Below are 13770 nucleotides of genomic sequence, written 5' to 3' on the forward strand. Positions count from 1 at the left end.
AAACTAACCCGGAGACCTTCCCGACCACTCTGTATGTCACTGCACACGTCAAATCCATCAGGAAACTCTCTGAGCACCGGCTTCCAAATATTCCCAGGACGGGACCCCTTCGTCCACCCCAATATTACCACCCTCGTGCCAGAAGTGTCCATCCGCTGTCTGGATCCCGGTTCGAGGTGGGACTCTGCCTGAGAGGACAGTCAGCAAGCAGCTTCTCCCTGTCAGCAACCTCACAAAGGCTCGGCTGCCCTGAGCCGCCTGCTGAGCATGGGTCCTTGCCAGGCGACTCCCCTCCTCCCCAGGTGGCCCAGTGAGCTGGGGTCTAAAGCCCCGGGGTTCGGCCTTGTCATCCTAGTGCAGGTTGCTCTGAGACATACGTGGGAGCACGGCCTGTTAGTTACATTCTGCACAGGACAGTGATGGATGAAGTGGGCGGTGCTCACGGACGACACGCTTCGAGTTATCCAAACTTTAACAGGAGCTGTGACTCTGTATATTGCAGGCCTCTGACAGTTTTGTCCCCCAGTAAATAAGGATATTGTAAGATGCTAATATTATCTGAGTGGGTTTAACTTCTATTACTTGAAGAATCACGGTAGTTATCACAACTAACATAAATATTACTGCCATGACCTTCCCTAGAAGCCTTACTTTGTGGCATTCTTGAAAGATGTGTTATAGAAAGGAATACAAAGCTGTGGTGTATTAGTTTTGTAAAAAGTGACTTAGTTTGCCCTGGCTGGCATAGCTCAGTGGATTGAGCATGGGCTGTGAACCAAAGCATTGCAGGTTCGATTCCCAGTCAGGGCACATGCCTGGGTTGCAGGCCATGGCCCCCAGCAACCTCACATTGATGTTTCTCTCTCTCTCTCTCTTTCTCCCTCCCTTCCCTCTCTAAAAATAAATAAATAAAATCTTTTTTAAAAAGTGGCTTAGTTTCAAAAATTATCTTCCAAGTACCTTTACTTGCATTATTCCTTTGACATTGTTCCTAAAATTATAAAACATTTGGATTGTCTCTTATTTGTTTAATAAATTTTCTTTCCTCGAAAAATATTACAACTAAAACGTGATGGGATTAGACTCCTGGAAATAAACTGTCAAATTATGTAGTTACTCATTTTCTTCTTATTTGAAAATGTACAACTTCTCCTCCCTCTAGCTACGCTTTTTAATAGCTGACATGCTGGAGAGGAAGACTGCATGAAAACAGTTCTTTAAGATGTGAGCATTTTCTAACCTCGGGTTTAAAGAGCTAACATTAACAGGAAAACAAGAAGGGAATTATAATCATTTTTGTGGGCTTTTAATAAATATTTCTTAGATATCTCCTTAACTTAATTTTGTGTTTATTATGAACACTTTTTCCTTATAATTGTGGGAAAATATAAATTATTTAAAGAAATCACATTGTCAAGTTAATGTGGTTTTTATTCTATTGTTTTAGTCAGTTGACCAGATGAGCAATATATAGTTGCAATTATAGTTTATCAGATAATCAAAATATTTTTAAAGTCAATGTTCACATAATTATCTGCTCTGCGATGCATTGCTTTATAGACTAAACATAACACCTTAATTTTTCTGCAAATATTTTTTGAGCCTACGTAATAACATTTTAACCTCCTAAGCTCAGTATGATTGTTGGAGGCAGGCAGGAAGTAAATGGAAGAGGAGATGCTTCCCTCAGTTTATTTTTATAGGTTTTTGTATGTGTGTGTGCTCCTAAGGTTCTGATGAACTCATTCACAGTTCCATAAAACCACCTATGGGAGGCCATCCCATCTGCTCCTGGCTGTTATTTCCTGGGTGGGAGGGGGGTCCGGAGGGGGGATCCTGCAAGTGTACTCTCAAAAGAAGCCCTTGCTGAAAGAATTGAGACAACACAGGATGCAGAATAGCAGGATTTTTATCTGGGAACGAGAACTTTCTGTAATGACTGTGGATGCTGCTCCCCAACCCCACCCCTCAGTGAGAGAGAACATTCTTTCTGCCTTCCCTTCTTCCCAGTCCACGCCCCAGACTGATGGATTCCCTCTGCAGGCGGGCGGTCCCCCCTCTCAGTGGAAAAACCAAATTCAACATGTGTACCTTCTGTGGTGTCAGAGTAGCAGATTTGTCTTATCATAAAAGTTTAAATTGCTTATTTCTATTCTGAGCTTTAGCTGCTCCGATGTTTGCGTTTCCAGAAAAGCAGTTTTCCTTATTAATGACTCCAGTTTCTTTTGTTAACTTGATACTTTGTCATTTATTAAATGGTATCTTGGAAACTACTATGGTGAGAGAATAGTTTACTCTCTTTATATACAAGACATAAATCAGGACTAATGATTGTTTTAAACCACTTAAGGATATGTATCACAAAAAGAAGAAAAAAAAATGCCGGGTTCCAAATGTTATACAGTTAAAAAATGTGCTCTTTGCTTCCACAGGGGTGGTAGAAAATGTTACAGTAATACTGACTAAGTCCCATGAATACGTGGCCTCCTTGGTGAAGTGACTTACAAGTGAAAAGTATATCCACGATTCACAGTTCTCCCCAGCAATTCTGTGGACCTGGTGATATTCACACTGGGGACACCCTCCTTCTCTCCGCCCATTTTATGGACATCGAATTTAGAAGTGGCATTTTCCTTCGTCTTTATCTTTCCACATAATATTTCCAGATGCTGATACCACAACCCAGTGATCATTTTTTTCCAAAATTCTTTTCTAGATAATTAAAAATTGGGCTTCACATTCAGATTTCCAGTTCTATTTCCATTGTTAGTGCCCATCTACAATGCCCCTGCCTTCTCTGATGCCTGGCCTCCAGGTCCCCTCTCAGCTGTGTGAGCCCCGTGCAGCCTGGGGCTGACCACCAGGATCTTTCTTCTTTTCATCTCAGCCTGTTGTACTCTTGTTTCTTTCCCATACTTAGTCAACATCTCAGTCCTTCTGTTTCGCCTTTGATTATCAGTCCAAATTTTGTATATTTATGGATTAACTCATGAAGTCCGTGAGCAGTGCACCATAAAATCTTCATTTCCCCATGAATCTCTTCTCCAGGAAATTTGGTAGGGACCACCTTCCTGTCCTCTCTCTGATAAGGTCACAGCAGACAGTGCATTTGCCCACAATCATTGGCCCCTTTAAGCTGGAAGCCACATCACCTAGAATTCCATTGCACATGCTTCTTTGTCTCCCTCTACGGCCTCAGGTGAATGATAAGGCTGTACCCACACTGTGTACTCTGGATTCTGAGGCCACGCTTGGGAGAGAGGGGTCCTTTTATAAGAGTTTAGAAGGGAGTTTGAGAAAAAGAAACCACGTAAACATGCCAGTTGTAGTCAGAACATACTCATGGAGGAGAAATCGCTCTGTCTTTTTTTACCCTCCTCCAGTCTTCGCAACTTGGATGTCTGGCACGGCTACTGTTGTCTTAACACAAAACCTGACAGGATTGTTTGGGACCCTGAAGGAAGGAAGGCTCGAGTGAAAAGGGCTGGAGGAGAAAAAGATATATGATCGTGGGAACCACTGGACGTTTTTACATTTCATTGGGCTTTATGGCTCTCTGTAAAATCTCAAAACAAAGGCACGGAAGAGTCAACAATAATTGACTCTTGTTCCAGAATCTGGACCATTTTAAAATAATATTTTCTTTGATTATCTTTTCTCTAGGTAATCACATGCATTCAAACTGGGATCACAGTCGAGCTTACTTGAACAAACTTGCTGAGAGTTTACACAATAAGCCAGGAGAAACATCACACAGAGATGTGTAAGGGATACCCCACCAATGAAAAATAAACAGAGGCTAGAGAAAAAGAACAATAGAGTAAGTGGAACTTAAAGTTGCAGAGCACCGGAGTTCTTTATTTAAAAAAAATATTATCTCTTATCTGTGAAATCACCTAGGAACTTTGTCCATGAAAAGTGCACAGTCTCTGTATGGACATATTTGACCATCCCTGTTCTGAACCAAAGCAAGATTTCTTTCAACATGTATTTATTATTTTGGTTAAAATGTGTTTTTTTAATTTACTTATTTTATTATCCAAGGAATAAAACCAACCCTAATACGTCTACTGATCGATTTAGAAAACACAATAAAGTGGATTTGCAACTGGAATTAAAACTTTATTTTAAATAAGTAAAACTGGCAGCCCGAGAGGTCCGAACTATGGAAATCATCCCAGCTTCCCCATGAGTTTTCACAGCTCAGAGCGTCAGGTTCTTCTGTAAGGCTCTGACATCGGGGCGGGGCGGAGGTGCTTTCGGTGTGATTATTTTATATGCTGCCTCTCCGCCTTCTTCAAGTGCTGGCTTTTAGAATGCCAAGAAAGATACTGAATTCATCCCACACTGTGTGCCGCGTGTGAATATTATGGCTACAACCGGTTGTTAAGTCTAGTTCTGATCTGGACTTTCTCAGCCGAACCTTAAACGTCGCAGACCACGTTGTCTCATGTAGCATTTTTTAAGAGATTCTTCTGGGGGCGCGCGGGAGGGGGGGAGCTGTTCCTTGTATTTGGAAAGGGTTGATGTTTCCAGTATACTTAAGAGTCATGGGCGGTTTCTTTCTCTTTTCTTTATTATCAATTCTTTCTATCTAATGGGCGAACTGTTTATCATCTGTGATTTGGGAGACCCACTGTGGTGCTCCGTGCTCCCTGGCTGGCGAGCGCGGTGCCTGTGGGTGGGCGGACGGCGCTGCGGAGCCTCGCGGAGCCCGCGGGCCACCTGCGGGCCGCACGGTGGGTGTTCGGCTCCGTTCAGTTGCCACATGACACGAAGCAGGGCTGTGACCCCTCACGGCTCTTGTGCTTGTAAAAGCGAGCCGGGCTGTAAAAACCCCGGTGATTTCATCAACAGTAGGTCCTCTAGTGACACATTCCGTGCTCCGGCTTATTGACCGCGCGGGCGCGGCCGAGTGGGGCCCGGTCACATCCAGCCCCTGGAGAGCACTGAGGGAGACGGAGGGTCCATCGTCACTGTCAAAGGTTTTCTTTAGGCACCGCAGCCAGAAAGTTGTTATTAATGATCACGTCTCATCTCGCGTACCGTACCAACTGGATGTCAGCCTCCTTTAGATTTCATAGGTTGCCTTTCCTTTGCTCGTTGTGTGGCCTTTTATAACTAAGTTCCTTTTAGAGTCTCTAGTTATTCGGATGTATGGTTCCAGGACAGAATTCCATTTTGGCTTTATTCTCTTTTGACCATCTAGACCGTGTTTACAAGCCAAGTGAGCTGAAATGATGCATCCTGAGAGCTGGGCTCCTTTGGAGACAAATGCGCCTGTGAAATTATGCTAAGAGAGTATTGACCAGCTAGATCGTTTCCTCTCCTGGTTTTTATGGATTTACATATGCAGATGTGTAAAGAGCAGGAAAAAAGCAGGGCAGGAATGTGATGAGACTAGCTCATTTCACAAAGGGTATGAAAACTGGGATTCAGCCCACCAGCACGAGAGAGAGAGCTTATCAACATTCTGGTGAAATGAAAATGGACGCGAAATATTTCTTTGTGTGACTGCAGAGAAAAATCGTTACATCACAAAGTCTGTTTAGAAACTTTAAAGCATTGTTCTGAATTAGATACGGGGAGAGTGTGCTAAGGACACACAGGCCGTGGCCGGCTGGAGCGCTCTGCTGTCAGAGTGCTGTCCTGATACGCCAAGGTTGTAGGTTTGGTCCCCGGTCAGGGGCTCGGGGACATACAAGAAACAACCAATGAATGCAGAAATAAGTGAAACAACAAAGCGGTTTGTCTTGCCACCCCTTCCCCTCCTCTCTCTATATTATCATTAAGTTAAAAATAAAAAAGTAAGAAAAAGGACACACAAATTAATAGTATATGGATCTACAGATGCTCCTCAGCTCACAGTGGGGGTTTTGTCTGACAAACCCATCCTAAACTGAACATATTGTAAGTAGAAAGCGCACTGAATACACCTAACCTACCAAACACCGTAGCTTACTTAGCCTAGCCGACTTTGAATGTCTCAGAACCCAGTACAGCATCCAGAAACCTCGTGCGCCCTGCGCCCTGCAGAGCCGTGGTTGTTTGCCCTCCTGACTGAGCACCGACTGGGGGCTGCAGCACCAGGAGCGGGTCTGGGACTCACGTTGCTAGCCCAGGCAAAGATCAAAATACGAAGTAGAGTTTCTACCGCGTGTGCATCATTTTTGCATCATTGTAAAGCCAAAAACTCACCATCAGGCCACTGTAATTCGGGGACAATCAGTGCAGGGTTAATAACACTGAACCAAATCTCTGCCGGAGGGCTACGACAAGATGTTCTTCAATATTTCTTTGAGTGCTGAACATCTATGATTCTGGAATTTTATGATAACATTTTTTACATACATTTGATATGGAAGGTCAATAATTTTATGGCCTTTTAGTAATTTTATTATTTTATTGTCAACACAATGCAGTTTAAGTCAATGAAATCTTTATGTTTAGTTCACAAAGAATCAATTTGCAGGAAACTTCATTGCTAGAGTACCTCTGTTATTTATCCCCAATATTCCAGGTTTTAATGGACCAACTAGAGTACAAAACCAAATGGAGAATATAAATAAATGGTAACAGGTTTTTGGTGTGCCAAGTAAAAATACTAATATATCTACTATATACTAAAGCTTGATACAGTTTTTTTTTCATTTTGTTTTGTTCAGTTCTCCTTGGACTAGTGCGAAGAAAACCAGGAGATCAATAGTCTTTGCTTTTGCTTTATTTCTGTAATAAATCACAGTTTATTCTTATAGGGTGAGAATGAACTGCACTCACTCTTACTTCTCAAGGGACACTTAGAAATGAGCATGTTTTAAACATGCTGTCTTCCCATCTCTCAGTCCTTCCTTGGGTAGTAACCCTGCTTTGGCTGTTCCGTATGTTTTCCAGCTTTAACCCCCTTCAGAGCTCCAGCAAAATGGGGGTACCCAGACAACTTTCCCCAGAGCTCCCCTATTCCAAGCCTAGGTGAACCAGGAGTACGTTGATCCCGGCGGGTGGGCAAACCTTTTTAATATCCTGTAGCTGACTTTTATAAACAGGGGTTGTCGATAGACCTACGGGATGGGAAACCACAGTATAAATTGTGCACATTTCCTTAAATCATCACTTTTATTCTCAGGTTAGTCAATACCTTTTCTTTAGAGAAATGCTTCTGTGTCTTGGTTTAAAAACATTGTGTCTACCTTTATAGGTTCAGACGTATCATTGATAAGAGAAATAGAAAGACCCAAAGACGTAAGGAGATTAAGAGGGGTGGACTATTGAGGGAAGTCTGACCTGACACTGATGCATTACGCTGTAGAGAAGGCGAGCCTCGGGTTAAGGTCAAGGAATCACTCGGGGAGAGTGTTTAAAGCATTTGCGTATATGTAGCTGTTGCTGAGTGTAGGGAGCCCACGGGAGGACAATCTCAGGCCAGAAGCAGGGACGGAGCTCATAAAGGCAGAGCCACAGTGTTTTACAGGGCAGAGTAATCAGTCACATTCGACAAGCCGCTGCTGTGTTCAGAACTGGTGAGTGTAGCATGGCTCACTGCGAGACCACTGAATAAATGGGTAACATCTACACCTGGAGTGAAAGAATTACAGAGGGAAATAATTTTTTTTTAAAAAGCAAGTAAACAAAAATTAGAGTGAACTTTACAGAAAATGCCAAATGTGTTGATTTTTCAAATTAATGAGTAGGCTAGGGAGGGGTGCAAAAGAACTGCAGATACCAGCTGTGTTGCCCTTCATTTTATTCCCGCCCTGGGAGCCTTGCTTGCAATAACTGGAGGGTGCACTCCGCTGGCCGTGCAGGACGGCAAACTGCCTAGAAACAAAATTATGAATGGATTATTGTGCAGTTGAAAACATTCATTCTGTTGGGGTGTTAGGACTATTCCAGAGCATTCAGGGGCATCGAGCTGATCTAATAAAAGGCCAACTAATGAAATCAGCATCACCAGTGTTGGCAGCCAACCTAGCAATAGTCGATTCACATTAACGGATGATTGCTATTAGGGTATGAAAGATCGAGAAGCCAGACACAGCCTTAAAATACCTTCCCACAACACAACGCTTATTGATTAGAGAGGAAATACGCTAACTTTATCGCAGAGAAATTTTGCAGATGCCACAGTCACTGAGTGATCAATTTAATAGCATATATAACAGGACAAATCAACACTATGTGTTCCCTGCTATGATGTACTGAGAAGAATGAAAAAATCACTCCCATGACATTCTGTTAAGACACGAGATCTGAATTTAACCGCGGGGATACGTCAGACACACCTACACCCAGAGAGATTCTATAGCCCTTGTCCAGGACTTGAAGAACAGGAAAAGAGTCAAGGCCTTTCCCAATGAAAAACAGAATAAAGAGCAGCACAGCTAAATGCAGCACGTGATGGGATGGACTCCTGGATCAGATAACAGGCATCAGTGGAGAAACTGTCAACCTCTGGGTCAGGTCCCCAGGCAGGGGTGTCCGGCCCACGGCCCTCATGCAGCGCAGGATGGCTGTGAATACGGCCCCACACAAAACTGTAGATTTACTTAAAACCTTATGAGGACTTTTTGTTTTCATTAGTCTTTGTGTATTTGATGGGTGGCCCAAGACAATGCTTCTTCCAGGGTGGCCCGGAGACACCAAAAGTTTAGACACCTTTGGTACACGTTAGGTAACTTTATTAGTATTGATGATGACTTCCTGATTTTTATCATTGTCCTGCGGTATGTAAGAGAGTCTTTGTTTTTTGGAAATTATTTAGGGGCTGAGAGAATCATGTCTGCTGTGTCTTTTCAAATGGTTCAGTAATTTTACAGGCTATATATTTTCCCTGGTAAACTATTCCCATTTGGGAAGCCCCGGGTGTGAATTTTATGTAAGAATTCTTTGTCCTACTTCATGATGTTTCTAGAAGCCCGATATTCTTTCTAAATAAAATATTAAGATAATAAAAAGATAGTCAGCTTCAAACTCCGTGAGAATCAGAAGATGCCGGGCGGCTCTGAATGGTCCCCGATGTCTAAACCTGCCATCGTGGTAGTGTTGCCCAGATGATGCCAACTCGCTCCCAAGAAAACTTGACGAATGTTTTCATCAGTCACCCCTCACATAGTTTTGTCAGATACAGTTCACATGTTTTCACTTCTAGAACATTTGATTCTGGCTATCGATTTTATTAGAAATTCCTTAGATGCAAAATAGTTTGACCTTATCCAGAGAACACATTTGCTAGATGTTTCTGAGCCCGTTTATCTGGAAGCCTGGAAGTGCCCCCTCTGTCCACTGAGGCAGAGCGAAGAGTTCGAGCAGGTGTGCAGGCGCCGTGTCCTCTTCGGGAAGACACTGGGCTGGAGCGAATCTCTCAGCTCTAACAGTTTCTCAGTCCTCCGCGGGACTGTCTCTGAGCAAGTCCTTTGTACCCAATATGCTCGGGCACACGTGTTTGTAATTTATTTGTGTTATTGGACCCATCCTTCTTACCATACCAATGTAGACCAGCGTCTATATTTGACCTAAACAACAGACTCGATGAGTTAGCTGAGGCGTGGACTGATCTTTAAAAGAACAACAAAAACAAACAAACAAACTACATTCAGAGACACATACCGTAGGTTCGGGAGCCAGTTTCACTTCAAGATCCAAGTCCCACAGCAGCACCCTGATAAATCTAAGTTAAGGACAGAGACTGTGAGTCAACAAGTAACTCGAACCCCCATACGGGACATGCAGGCAGGACACAGGCGGCGTTTCTTCTGAGAGGGAGGGACAGGGTCAGACCCAGGGAAACCCCTTCCGCCCTGAGAAGCACTGACCCTTGTCCCACACACAGCACCGAGGCCACGCCAGCCTTCCCTCCCGTGGGCTTCCCACCGCCTTCTGAAGAAATCTGCATTTGGGCTGGGCTTCGCTTCTGCTCCTAGAAGCAACAGGCACTTAACAAGCATCTCTACTCCTGTTGCTCAGAGCTACTTCCTCGAGGAATACGCAGCTAATAGAAATGAGATTTTAAAATAATAATAATAATAATAATAATAATAATAAATGATTACCAATTCACAAGATGCTTAAATATAGTACATTTGCGTACCTGTAGATAGGGAAAATACAAAAATAATGCGTAGAATATTTAAATTATGATTCTGATCCTGGTTCTGCCATTTGTCAGCTTTATTGCTTTGCGTTAATTATTTTTTAAATATATGAACACATAATGTCTTTGTTTTCTATAAATTGAAGAAAAATTCTGTCCATATTGCTGAGCTAGGAGAATGGAAGTGTATAGCAAAGGTGACAGTACTTTTAAACAGTATTTTCATTATTTATTTATTTATAGAAAATGTTAAACTTGAAGAGAGCAGTCATTTGTGATTTTCCCCCAAAGTTATAGGAAAATCAATCATTATTCCACCCTTATTGTTCATATTCCATGTACGTTTTTCATAGCTAGTTCTTGTCGTTGTGAGGAAGGTACCTGCCATGCATAGTTCACTGAGAGTTTTATTCTGAAGAAGTGTTGTGTCTATTAAAATGGTTGTGTGTTACTTTTTCCATTTATTAGTGTGGTAGAGTATATTGAGACATTTTCCAATGGTAAGGTAATCTTCTATTACTGAGATAAACCCCATTTGGTGATGGTATTTTTGTGCCTTTTTATATATATCTGCCTTTGATTTACTAACATTTTATCAAAGACGTTTGTGTGTATGTTCCTTAGGGCTATAGGTCTGTAATTGTTGTTTTTTTTTTTTAACGTGTCTATCAGATTTCTACCTTAGATTTTTGCTCACTTCGTAAATACATAATACAAAGTGTATCATCTCTGTGTCTCAAAATATGGTATATAAGTTCAGAGCTATTTATTATTTATAGGTTTGATAACATTCACAGGTATATCAAATGGGCTTAAAGTTTCTCTGGAGGATTTTTTTTAAGCACACATAAGTTCCCTTATAGATATAAGGCCATTTGTATGTTCCATTTCATCTTTGTGTGTTTTAGTAAGTTGTGTTTACTGAGGAACTCCCATATTTCATCTACAATTTCAACTCTATTGGCATAAAATTCTATATGAAATCTCTTATATTCTTTGTAATGTCTGTGGTATCTGTGGGGGTAACCTTAGTTTTTTTTTCTTATTATGGTAATTTATGCTTCTCTCTTATTCATTATCATTCCTGTCAGTGATATTTTGTTTATAAAAATATTTTTAAAGAACCAATTTTTGACCTGGTTAATATTTTTTTCTATTCCATTGATATCTGCTGGATCTTTTATTATTTTGTTTCTTCTTACTATTTAGGTCGTATCATTTGTTGGTATCATTTTTTCTAGTTTCTTTAATTGAAAAGTTAGAACATTGATAGTATATTCTTTCCTTTTCTAAATTAACCATTTGTGTTTCAGAGAACTGCCATTACCAACTGCCAATTGAGTGGCTTTAAAACAACAGAATATATTTTCTCACAATTTGGGAAGGTAGAAATGTAATACCCAAGTATTGTCAGGGCCATGCTGCTTCTGAAGGCTCTCATTGAGGATCCTTTCTTGTTTCATAAAAGCTTCAGTGCCCCCGAGCATTCCTTGGCCTATGGCAGAATGATTACAATTTCTACTTCTGTCTTTACACGGCCGTCTTCCGGTGTGTCTCTCTGTCTTCTTTTTACAAAGACGCCAGTCAAATGGACTGAAAGCTGAATCTGTATCTGGGAAGTTAGGCAGAAATTTATGGAGAGCAAACTATCATCTCTTTCTAGAAGAGGGATAAATGTTAGGTAAGAACAAAGTGTTATGGTGACCTTCCTCCCTGAGAATAGAAAGTAAGGTACTGGCAGAAAGAAATTACTGGGGCCCTGGCTGGGCAGCTCAGTTGGTTAGAGCGTTGCTCCGACACACCGAGGCTGCGGGTTTGACCCCCGTTCAGGGCACGTGCAGGAATCGACCTCAGGTGCATCAGTGAGTGAAATAGCGCACTTCTTTCTCTGTCTCACTCTCTAAAATCCTACATAAAAAATATTTTTAAAAGAAACAAAGTACTGATTTTAGTTTTTAATTTACAAAGAGAATCTAGGGCTAAAAAGCACTCCTACTTTTCCCTGGGAACGTGGTCTCAGATGCTCTACACCAGATAACTGGTCACCAGGGAGCGCGCTCAGCGCAAAGGCCAGGGTCGCTGAGCCGGCGGGCAGACTCAGCCGCAGTGATGGAAACATTCTCTCCGAGATCAAGCCCAGTGGGTCCTGATTTCAGCTACGATGTTTCCGTTGCCATAAACCAGGGATACTGTTATGTATTACTTGCACAAATAAATTGTGCTACTTTTAAAAATTATAATTAATATGGATAACTGGTATATTAAAATAAGACCTGCATCAACTTGTTTAAACATAGTTTTTTGTTTAAGGAGAAAAGAAATTATGAGTACCAACAAGTAGAGCGTGATTATCTGTGAGGTGTAAAATTCTGAGTGACTTTAAATGCCTCATTTTTTTTCAAAAATTGTACTTATTTCTCTCCTACTATTTCTTATAATGAAATGTCTTGCCTACTTCTTAAGGAAAATATGACCGAAGGAATGACATCCTTATCAAGTATTAATAAATGCAAATTCTTAATATAATTAGCTTTTTCTCAATATTGGTTTCCATTGATTACAATACATTTTCCAGCAGAAATCATATCATGGAATTTGGTTCTTACTTGATGTTCACGGTCAGGTAACTGACCGTGGATTATATTAAGGTAGTTCAAAGCTGGCAGATGAATATCTTAATAACACTAATTATCCATGTCATTAATTTATATTGGAATCGTGGTTTAAATTAAAGGCACACAGTCTTAGGTTAATTATAGGCCACATCCCTAAGCTGACTGGAGATATAAAAAATTATTTGTGATGTAAACTCAATAGTGAATAGCCAGGCAGGAGCACACATGCTGAACAAAAACGGGCTTTTGTGGCAGTGTAGCCTCGTGCATGAAGCAACGATAGCATCGACTCTGAAAATCCCTGCTAGCGTATAAACCAACTCGCTTCTGACGAAAGCCAAAACGCCGCTTGTCCGTTTTATGACTCTAGACATACATCGGTCTTTGTTATTGGAAAATGGTGTGGGATGAAAGATTAAGTAGGTATATTTCTCTTGGGATTCTGTCACAGGGCTGGTATTTCTTTCCAGACCCCCCACACTATGTAAAGATATAGATTTAATAAACAAACTATTTCTGATCTCAGCAAGGAACTTCTCAGGGATTTTGAAAGTCAAACACACGGGAGCCATGTTTGACTGTGGTGGTAAAAGTAACATCTGCCTGAAAGTTTCAAACAACAGGCTTTTTAAATCACTTTTAAAGCCACAGTAGGAGCTGTGACAGCCGTGAGCAATGCCGCAGGCCCACCAGGACCACAAAGCTGGGAGAAGTCAACCGCACTCAAACCTCAAATAATCTCTCTCCAGAGGAAACGAGCAGAGTAACTTCAAGTTCCTGTTTACCTCTGTCTATCTGAGCTTATTTGTACCCTTTCTTGTCTTCTTTAATGGACATAAACTGACTTTAAAGACAGAAAATGATAACTGTGGGGAAAAATTAATTTCACACGCTCCAGTTACAATAGTGACACATTTCAAAGTCAAGTTTAATTTCCAATCCAGTGTTTGACATAGGATATCAAGCAATATGTACCAGTTAGTACTTGCCTGGATGGTGAGGATGTGAAAAGAGGAAGCCAGCAATGAGAGCACAACAAGGTTCTGGAAAACCACGATGAAAAGACAA

The sequence above is a fragment of the Phyllostomus hastatus genome, unplaced genomic scaffold, assembly GCF_019186645.2.
Source record: "Phyllostomus hastatus isolate PE091 unplaced genomic scaffold, TTU_PhHast_1.1 phas_contig_159, whole genome shotgun sequence".
Lineage (NCBI taxonomy): Eukaryota > Metazoa > Chordata > Mammalia > Chiroptera > Phyllostomidae > Phyllostomus > Phyllostomus hastatus.